This window comes from Pyxicephalus adspersus, chromosome 12, assembly GCF_032062135.1.
Source record: "Pyxicephalus adspersus chromosome 12, UCB_Pads_2.0, whole genome shotgun sequence".
NCBI lineage: Eukaryota > Metazoa > Chordata > Amphibia > Anura > Pyxicephalidae > Pyxicephalus > Pyxicephalus adspersus.
In genome coordinates, this window is record NC_092869.1 from 2,080,049 (window position 1) to 2,089,098 (window position 9,050).

At 45.0% G+C, this 9,050-nt stretch overlaps 1 protein-coding gene across 1 annotated transcript in view; it reads right to left on the minus strand.

Annotated features, from left to right (window-relative positions):
* Positions 1 to 8,057, minus strand: part of LOC140341612 (uncharacterized) — a 16,596-nt gene extending 8,539 nt beyond the window's left edge. Inside the window, exons 1-3 of the mRNA XM_072427405.1 lie at positions 7,936 to 8,057; positions 7,384 to 7,540; positions 6,814 to 6,917 (exon numbers count right to left, since the gene is read on the minus strand). The gene's annotated coding sequence lies outside the window, so the exon portion shown is untranslated. The remainder of the gene's footprint in view (positions 1 to 6,813; positions 6,918 to 7,383; positions 7,541 to 7,935) is intronic.
* Positions 8,058 to 9,050: the final 993 nt, after the last annotated feature.

Here is a 9,050-nt window from a genome sequence, read left to right on the forward strand (position 1 = left end):
GAAACAGAAGGTAAGGGGGTGAAACAGAAGGTAAGGGGGTGAGTTGGGGGGAAAAGAAACAGAAAGAAAGAAAATGAAAACAGACAGAAAAATATGAAAAGAGAATAACAGAAGAAAGGAAGATGAGGGGAAAGAAAGAGCAAAAGAAATAAACATAGGCAAGAAAGAATGAAGGAAGGAAAAAGGGAAAATGCAAGAGAGGGGAGGAAAAAAAGAAAAAGATGAGGGGGGAATAAAAAGAAAGTAGCATATAGAAAGAAGGAGAGGGGGAAATGGGGAAGAAAGTGGGTAAAAGGAAAGTAGGAAAGAGGCTAATGATATAAAAAGGGAGATTAGCATTATCATTTTTACACAGTATTTATAAAGCGTCAACATATTACACATTACTTTACAAAGGCCATTGTCATGTCACTAACTGTCCTTCAAAGGGGCTATAAGATATAGTGTAAAGAGTAAGAAAGAAAAGAGAGGGGCCAGGAAAATAATGAAATGAGAAGAGAAAGCTGAATAAGAAGGAGAAATTCCTTATATCTCGTTACAACTATTTTAAACTTCAACTATTAACCACCCCCTCCCCCACAGAAAACTGTGCCCACTGGTACAATACGGTCATGTACTGCGTAGCTGGCCACACAGAAGCCATCTTGTTTGGTTCCCTGGGACCACAGGGGTTAAAAAACAAACTACAGTCTTTGAAAAGACCTCTAGTACAGGGCAGGTGTGTCCCCAAGAAATCTGCTCAGATAATAGCATTTACAAACCACGCTGTGTATAGGTAAATATGCATTAAAGTGCTGATAACTATTCTTTGATTAAACACACTGGCAGTCCCATGGACTGTATAAACTACAGAATGTATACCTACAGACGTTCTCAGTCTCTGAGACATCACCGTAAAAAGTTACATGAGGTTTGTGCTTGGGAAAAACTTGTATCATGTGATGTCATAGCATGCCCACTTGCCTGGGTTTTACCTCTTACTTGGGGGCTCACAAGGTGTTTTTCAGGACAACTGCAAGATCCTTTCAGTAAAAATGCTAGTCCTAGGATTTCTTTCCAGTTATAACATTGGCAACAACTTCCAGTTTCACCAACCAGGCTTGGTGGAAGCCATATCTCTTAGTGGTCACCAAGTGTTGTACCAGATGGGGACAACTTCAAAAGAAGCTGTGGGTGGTCACTATACCCAAGAGTTTAAAGAGATACATTGATGTCCTGTGTACTTTTTGGGTAAGGGTCCTGGATGGACCACTTTTGGGACAGGCAACCCTTTAAGCCCAAATGAGGTTATAGAAAGATATTTTTCACTCTGTATAAATGAATGGTCCATATAGGGAACTCTCTTCCCAATAATTTACTTTGAGATCATTACAAAGCACAAGGGGGTGCTCTTTGCGTCTGGAGGAAAAGAAGTTTAAGCTCCGGATAAGGAAGGGATTCTTCACTGTAAGGTCTGTGAAAATGTGGAATCGGCTCCCTCAGGAAGTAGTTTCAGCAACTACTATAGATTGCTTTAAGACAAAGCTGGATGATTTCTTGAAGCACAGAATATAACTGGGGATTAAGGATTTATAGTAAAGATAACAGAGACTGCTGATCCAGGGAACATCCGATTGCCTCATGAAATCAGGAAGGATATTTTATCCCCCTAGGAGCAAACTGTACCCGGGGTTTTCTTGCCTTCCACTTGACCAACTATGCCCATGAGGTTTCTGGGATATGTTTATTTCCCTGGTGGTTGAACTTGATGGACTTATGTCTTTTTTCAACCTGATCTACTATGTAGCCCAAAATACATTTATTAGCAGCCTCCATTCTCAATCTCACCTTTATTTTCCAGATATCGTAGTTGTACTCTAAATATCACTGCTGAACCCAAACACTGACCACTCTGCACTTGGTAATTATCTCTCGGTCACAGGCCTGGATGCCTAGTCAGATGTTTTAGTTGAAGTTGAAAGTCCAGATAATTAATCAATATCACAAATATTTTTATCGTTTACCTAGTCATGACCCTGTGAACCAGTGTATGGTCAGCTTTGGAATGAACATTCCTTGCTCTAAACCACTCTAGTCCTCTGCAAAGACCAAAACACTTTTGTTAGGTGAGCATTCACAACAAGCTAACCTACCAAGCTGGGTGCCCAGGGTAGTCAAGCTAGAATACCAAGATAGGGTAACCAAAAGTCCTTGATAAACCCTAACACAGCATTTCTTATGAAGGCCACATGATTATGGGGCCATTTGTAGAGTTAACAGAACCTCAGCTGACCGCGTATGCACGGCCAATGAATGAGAGACTAGGAAAGCTCTTTCAGTAACCAGGTTAAGTGGTAATAAATTGCCACAGAACTCAGCCAAATTGAGCCTAACCCAAAGCTCCTTCCCCATTTACTGGTTCATAAAGGAGGTTGGCACTTGGCCTCTTGGCCATGAAGTTACCCCTACAGAACAAGGCATGACTAGGTATTTAGTAAAGAGATTATTCCTACTATTCATCAGATACAACACAAAGGAAAGCTTACAGTAGAGCTGTACGGCTCCCACGTTGGCCTGATGGGGTTGCTGCTGACATTCCCATGCTTAGAAGAGAAAGAAAAAGGAAATCCATTTTGACCAATATATGGTGAGCTGTAAAGTGTAAGGTAGCATCTAACCTTCCCTAGCATGCATTTGGAATACTTTGGCCCGAGACCCAGAGGATTTAGCTTCCGAGGAGTCCGGTTTTGCTTGTTTACCCATTAGCTACCAGAAGGTGGTCACCATTCATTCTCAACCAGGGGTGCCCCACACTTTTTTGGCTTGCCAGCTACTTTTAAAATGACCAAGTCAAAATGATCTACCAATAATAAAAGTGCTGACCATGTATTGATTTTTAAATATATCCAAGTATGACACAGAAGTGACTGGAGCTAATGAGACATTGAATGGAAGAATATCGCACTACAAGACTATAGTGATGGGAAAGCTACAGCTCCCCCATCATAGGAGAATAACGTGCTGCACAAGAAAAAGAACTGCTAATCTGTACAAAGATATCTCGGTAATTGAATCCTTACCCCAAGCCTGAACTAACCTGACCACCCAGCACTGCTCACCTCAGACTGCCCTCCATCCCTCTCTGCCTCCCTCCCCACTGTTACATAGCCTGCTCACACAGAAAGACATCCCTAGCATCCCTATATCACCTGGGCTGAGCAGGGAGGGGTAAGGCAGGGCTCCCACATCCACTCGAGTTGCCTTATCCCCCCACCCCATCCAGCTCTTCCCAGTGCTGCAGCAAAATAAACTGGAAATTCAGGAGTATGACTTTTGATTGGCCCAGCAAAGTTACATAGGACACAAAAAGTCTGATGGGGGTTCCTAACACTTTCCTACAACAAATTAAGGAAACAGGGCTGATATATAAAGCCAAGCCATTTGCCATTTTCCCTGCAGCACAGCGTTGTCACTAAAGCCTCATTGATGTGAATACGAAATGTTTCGCTTCAATTGGAGTGGTGCACAAATTCAGAAAGGTGTGCACAGGTGAGTGCAAGTGTCTGCCCATAAAGCCAATAAGGCGAGGATGGGGCGGCAACAGGGGATGGGGTTTCCCTTAGTGATTCGGCGAGGGGGTAGGTGTTTGTCTGTTTTGAGGGGCGCACCTTAAGGAGGAGGTCAGGGAGAAGATTTGGAAGGGGGAATTTGTGGATTTGTTTTCACTGTTACAGTTTTTTTAACTGGTTACAAGCTTTTGGGATTTTGGCTAGTGTGACTGGTGAACCACAGCTGGATCAATGTGCGGTGTAGTTCTGCTATTTAGATATGATTCGGGAAGCATACACGATGTATGGGGGGGATAGCTTGGCTACAGTACGACGAACAGTTCACGCAGAGAAAAGGACCGGAGGGGAGGGGTTTTAGGTGGTTCTTTCTCAACTGGAAGGGTGAAATGTTTGCCTGGTTTGGGCAGTAGGGCAGTTGAGCGGGGTGTGGATGCAAGTGGGAGGGCCATTGTTACTGCATGAACCTGTCAAGGTTCCAGTTTGTGGCGGAGTTTAGAAAGTGTTTGGGTAGGTTAGGGGTGGCAGAGGACAGTTACTCCTCGCACTTCTTTCAGATTGGGGTGGCTACTGAGGCAGCCAGATGGGGACTGGGGGAGGAGGCTATCAGGCTTATCGGGAGCTGGGAGTCTAGGAGGTTTGAGCTTTCTGTGCGGCCTCATCTGTTATAAAAGGTGATGGGGATTTGTTGTTTACCTTTGTGGGGCGAGCCGTGTTGGAATTTTGTACTTGTTTTGTTTTTCATGTTGTAAATTGTCAGGTCTGCCTTGTCTGAATCGTCAGGCACTCCTATGTCTGGTGGGGAGCTAAGAGAGCTGAAATGCGGCAGAATGAACGTCAGCTGTGGATCTTGCGTGCAGAAGCAACTTTTCTGTGGATCGGGGTGCCAGGTATGGTATGGAGTAGGGTGGTGCCGGAAATTAAGAAATTTGCAGGTTTGGATAGGCCTCCAGGTGTGGTAGTCATTCATGCTGGGGGGAATGACCTGGGGAAGCGTTCTATGAGGGAAATAATTAGAGACATTGGATCATCGCAATGATTGCAATAATTATTAATCACAAAGGCGGTCAAGAGGTTGCAGAATTTATATTATCAATAAAAATGTTAAAGTAGAAAAAAAGCCATGTCTTGCTGATTTGGTAAATAACTGGTAAAATGCTTTACGTCTTACAATTTTGTATCATTGGGGGGGGGGGGTCACAATATTTCGGCCATATAACATACAGCTGCTCTTACAGCTTAGATGGGACTCTGAGAACATCAAATCTAAATTCTGACTGCCCATGGACACATGGGACACCTGGAATCCCTCCCAAAACTTATGGGACCTCCCTACTGATCTGACCTCACAGGCTGCCCATCGAGGGTTGGTTGGTGCAGTCCCAGATCCATTTCATACTGGAGATAAAACAAGAAAAGAAAATGAAATTCTATTGAGAGGTTCTGCAGATTCCATCATTAACTCTATGTCACAATCTGATAATGCGATGTGAGCTCCGGCCTAAAGCCCGAGACCGTATTGATGGGAATCGCCAATAATCACCATTCTTCAAATAATAAAACAAAGGATCTGTTCTGTGGTGCCAGTGTGACCCCCCCCCCCCACTGTGACCCCCCATTCCTGGCATTACCTCTCCCAATCCCAAGACAAAAAAAATTCAGGAAAGGTTTGGAAGCACAAAACTAATTCCAGATTCAATGTTTCTTTAGTTTTTTTTTTTTAATTATTCACCATTCTAATTTTTCTGCTTGTAGCCCCCAACTAAAGCTGGCTCAGATTTACACCATTGTGTGGAACTTTGGGGAAATGAGCCAAGAAGGGATTCCAGGGGTACTGATTGCACCTTCTGAGCCTGAACCAGAACCCTATTTAGGAAGCCATTGTATTTTCATGTATACTACAGAACCAAAATATTTGGTGTCAAGGTGAACAAAAAAGGTTTTGTTGGTTCCTGTGCCCAAAACTGACCAATTTGTCCAACCACAGGGATGAGAGTCCCAAGGCAGCACACTGGCTTAAATCAAGTCAAACACACCAATGTTTGTGTCCCATGGGCACATTGTACCCTTTGGGGTTTATGACCCAAGACAATCCAACCAAGGGAAATTCTGAGATAAATGAACCTCAATTGCTGCTTATTGGAATCAGAACTATTTGGCACAGTTGATCTTGGAGCAGTGTTGACAAGACCCAAAAGGTGCTCTCTCATTGAGCTATAACACATCAGTGCCAATAGCATATGGGACCATTATCTGGGGGGCACCATCTTTGATCTGGTAACAAATGAATCATTTGGAGACCGAGGGTTGGAGTCTACCAGCATAATGTTTGTGCTAGATATCAGACCAATAATGTCCAAATGGAGCTAACTACTGATCAGTACAGAAAACGCAACCACCAGGTTTTTATTGTTGTCTTTGCCCCGATACCATTTCTAGAATGTGTCTACTAGGAAGAAAGGTCAACTAGACCCAAAATGTAAGGCAGCCCAGAGACAGACCAAGGTGTGGTGGAGGGCAGCCATGTTTTGAATGTCTCCCCCAACAACTCATTGTAAGGAACTTACCTGTCCAGTGAGCCCGCGGCGTCCCTGGGGATCCCAGCTACAGAGGGAGACGCTGCTGCAGCAGGCAGCATGGCCGAGGCTGCTGCTCGCAGCGTGTCTCTGCCTGCAGGTGGAGGGATCCGTTCTAGCTGAACTATTGTTCGGCCAGGTGGCATCCCCAGCATTCCTATGGATGTGATTACAGAAAGTCCTGTTCTCAGCATTCCCGTGGTGGTTCAAAGTAGGGCACGTCCCAGGGGTGCTGCGGGAAGAGGTGCGCGCGCTACCACGCGTGCCTCTTGTACCCCCTGAGGGCGTGGCACTCAGCTGCCTCGCCGCGGGGCAGGACATAGTTTGAATTCCCTTCGGCCATTCAGCCGCAGGGGATTCAGTTACCCTCTAATTAAATGGCACCAGGTGGCGCAAGGTCATTGGGCACTCTGGCCATTTAAGGAGAACCTGTCCTGAACACCATTGCCCGCTATAAGCCTCTGTGAGTACTGTGTGTTTGGGTGCGGTCTCTGTGTTGGTTTATGTTAATCCGTTTTGTCATTACCATAGCAAACTGGTCTGATACCTGATTCTGCCTGAACTCTGCCTGCCCTAACCTTGGATTGTTTGTGACCACTCTTGCCTCCTGCCTGCCCTGACCTCGGATTGTTCCTGACCTGCCTTTGCCTTACCCTCCTGTATCACACTTATCATCTGTGATTAACCCTTACCTTGTTTTTTGACTGCCAATAAAACTTGACAAAAGGATTCTTGGAGTTGGCTGTAGTCTGTGTGCCCAGGGGCATTACACTCCTCCAGATAAATACCCAGAGTCCTAACAAAGACCAGACAAATAATCAAGTGAAGACAAAATTGTGCAGAAAGAAATGAGTTTTGTTGCTGTACATTGGTCACATTGCTTTTTCTTGATCTGAGTTTCCAAGTTAGTACAGCTCCTATCACCAAAGTCACCCACAGGCCTGACACCCCTATCACCATCCAGGGCTTCACGTCCTGCTCCGAGTCAGCATGCACCGCCAGAGCCTTCTCATCCTTAGGGAGGAGGTCACCCTTAGGATTCATGATGCAAATGGGGCCCAGAAGCTGGGTGTGGATCACCTCATCGGATTGCTTTTCTGCAGTGACAGCTTGTTAGGAACATCTTAAGACTATTGGCTGGCCACTGACCTCATGGAAATTCCCATTTTCCTGGAAGCTCAAATCCCTGAGCAAAATAGTCAAATTTCTAAAACTCTTATTTTGGGGGTCACCAGGTTAATGGCTTTTTTAGATCAGCTTACATATATCTGAACTGCTCCACAAGACTCGCCAGCATCTTAGTGCCTCTTCATGTCTCTTTCAGTGTCTCCTAGACCCTGGCCTTAGTCTTCTGGTGCCATGACAGTTCCAGTATCACAGCAGCTACAGATGTTGGCAGCACCATCCACAGGGGTTCATCTGAAAAGATAGAGTGAGGACATTGACAAATCTTTAGAAGTAGCATCAATTTCCTACAAGTTTAATTAATTTAGAAAACTTTCACAGGACAGAACACCCAATGGGACACTGGCAAGATGTTTCAGCTGGCCATCGGTAAGATGGTCTTAAGGGAAAAGAAGTTATCTTATAAGGGCCCCTGTGTTTGCAGATCCCATATGTGAGAAACTATACCTGGGCCCATACATCGTAAATGAGCAGAATTCCCAATATACATGTAAGGCGCTGGTCAGCAGCAGTCCCCCCAATCTAACACCGCAGTCTACACCCGGGCTGGCAGCAAACCAGGAGCCCACAAATAAGCAGTACTATAATTCTAACAGAGCCAAGTCTAGAATACAGAGCAGAGGTTATACACAGAATATCCAACCACCAAACGAAGTAGACAAGGGCAAACACAAGCAGAGTCGGGGTCACAGGCAAAGGTTGGTCCAGGCAGCGTACAAAGGATAGGTCAGGGTCAGGAACTGGAAAGGACAGCAAAAGAAATTCAGCCAAAACCACACTTCAATACAGATTAGCCCACCAAACACACCAATGGCTGGGAGCAGAGAGGCTATAAAGTCCCAGCAGCCAATGGCAGTGCAGGACTTAGTCAGGAGCTGATCAGCCCCTGGAATCCCCTTCAGCTGTGCACAGCCTAACAATGGATGCTGGGAATGCCATACATTCCATCAGGCTGCACAGCTAAAGGGAAGCAGGGGCTGCTGGCATCTCCTGGCTGCTGCAAATGACATTGTTTTTTACCACGATGGTGCACAGCATGGAGTCTCCTGACAGAAGAGCATTTCTTTTCTAACAATACCAGATACTGAAGGTGTTACCACCTATATACATTGGATTACTTTAGATGATAGCCTGCAGGTAATCTCTAGATGTCGGGCTTCCAAACCACAGGGCAATGTTGTAAATGCAAGGGGTTTGGTCTTGTAGGCCATTGCCAAATCTGAGGGCCCATACAGGCTAGACCTCGGCATTAAAACTTACCAAGTTCAACTTGAGGGACAAGATTTTCTTAGTAGTGGGCTACCATTGCCACCCTGTCCTCAAAGGTTGTACACCTGCCTAATGACCAAACATGTTCCAGGTCAGGTAGGTAGAGTACACATCCTACCATAACAACTGGGATAGGTTTGTAACTTACAGGTTGCCGGTTTTACTGAAGGAAAAGGCCTTGTTTGTTGCATCCAGGGTCTGGCCACGTGGGACAGCTTTTAGCACACAATAGATATAGATCTGAAACAAACAGAATGTTCCATGAAGCACAAGTGCCAGATTCAGCACCCAGTTACACCAAACCAATCTCCCCAGAAAAATAAAGTTTTGGCCATCAAAAGCCTGTCTTTTCCCCTCTTTTTTTTTACTAGTTCTATTGATTATTTCAGGCTGGGCGCTTTAAGAACACTCTATTTTGAACAATTGGGTCGCTCTCCTTGGTGAAACTTACTACTCTATCTCTCCAACAAAGAGA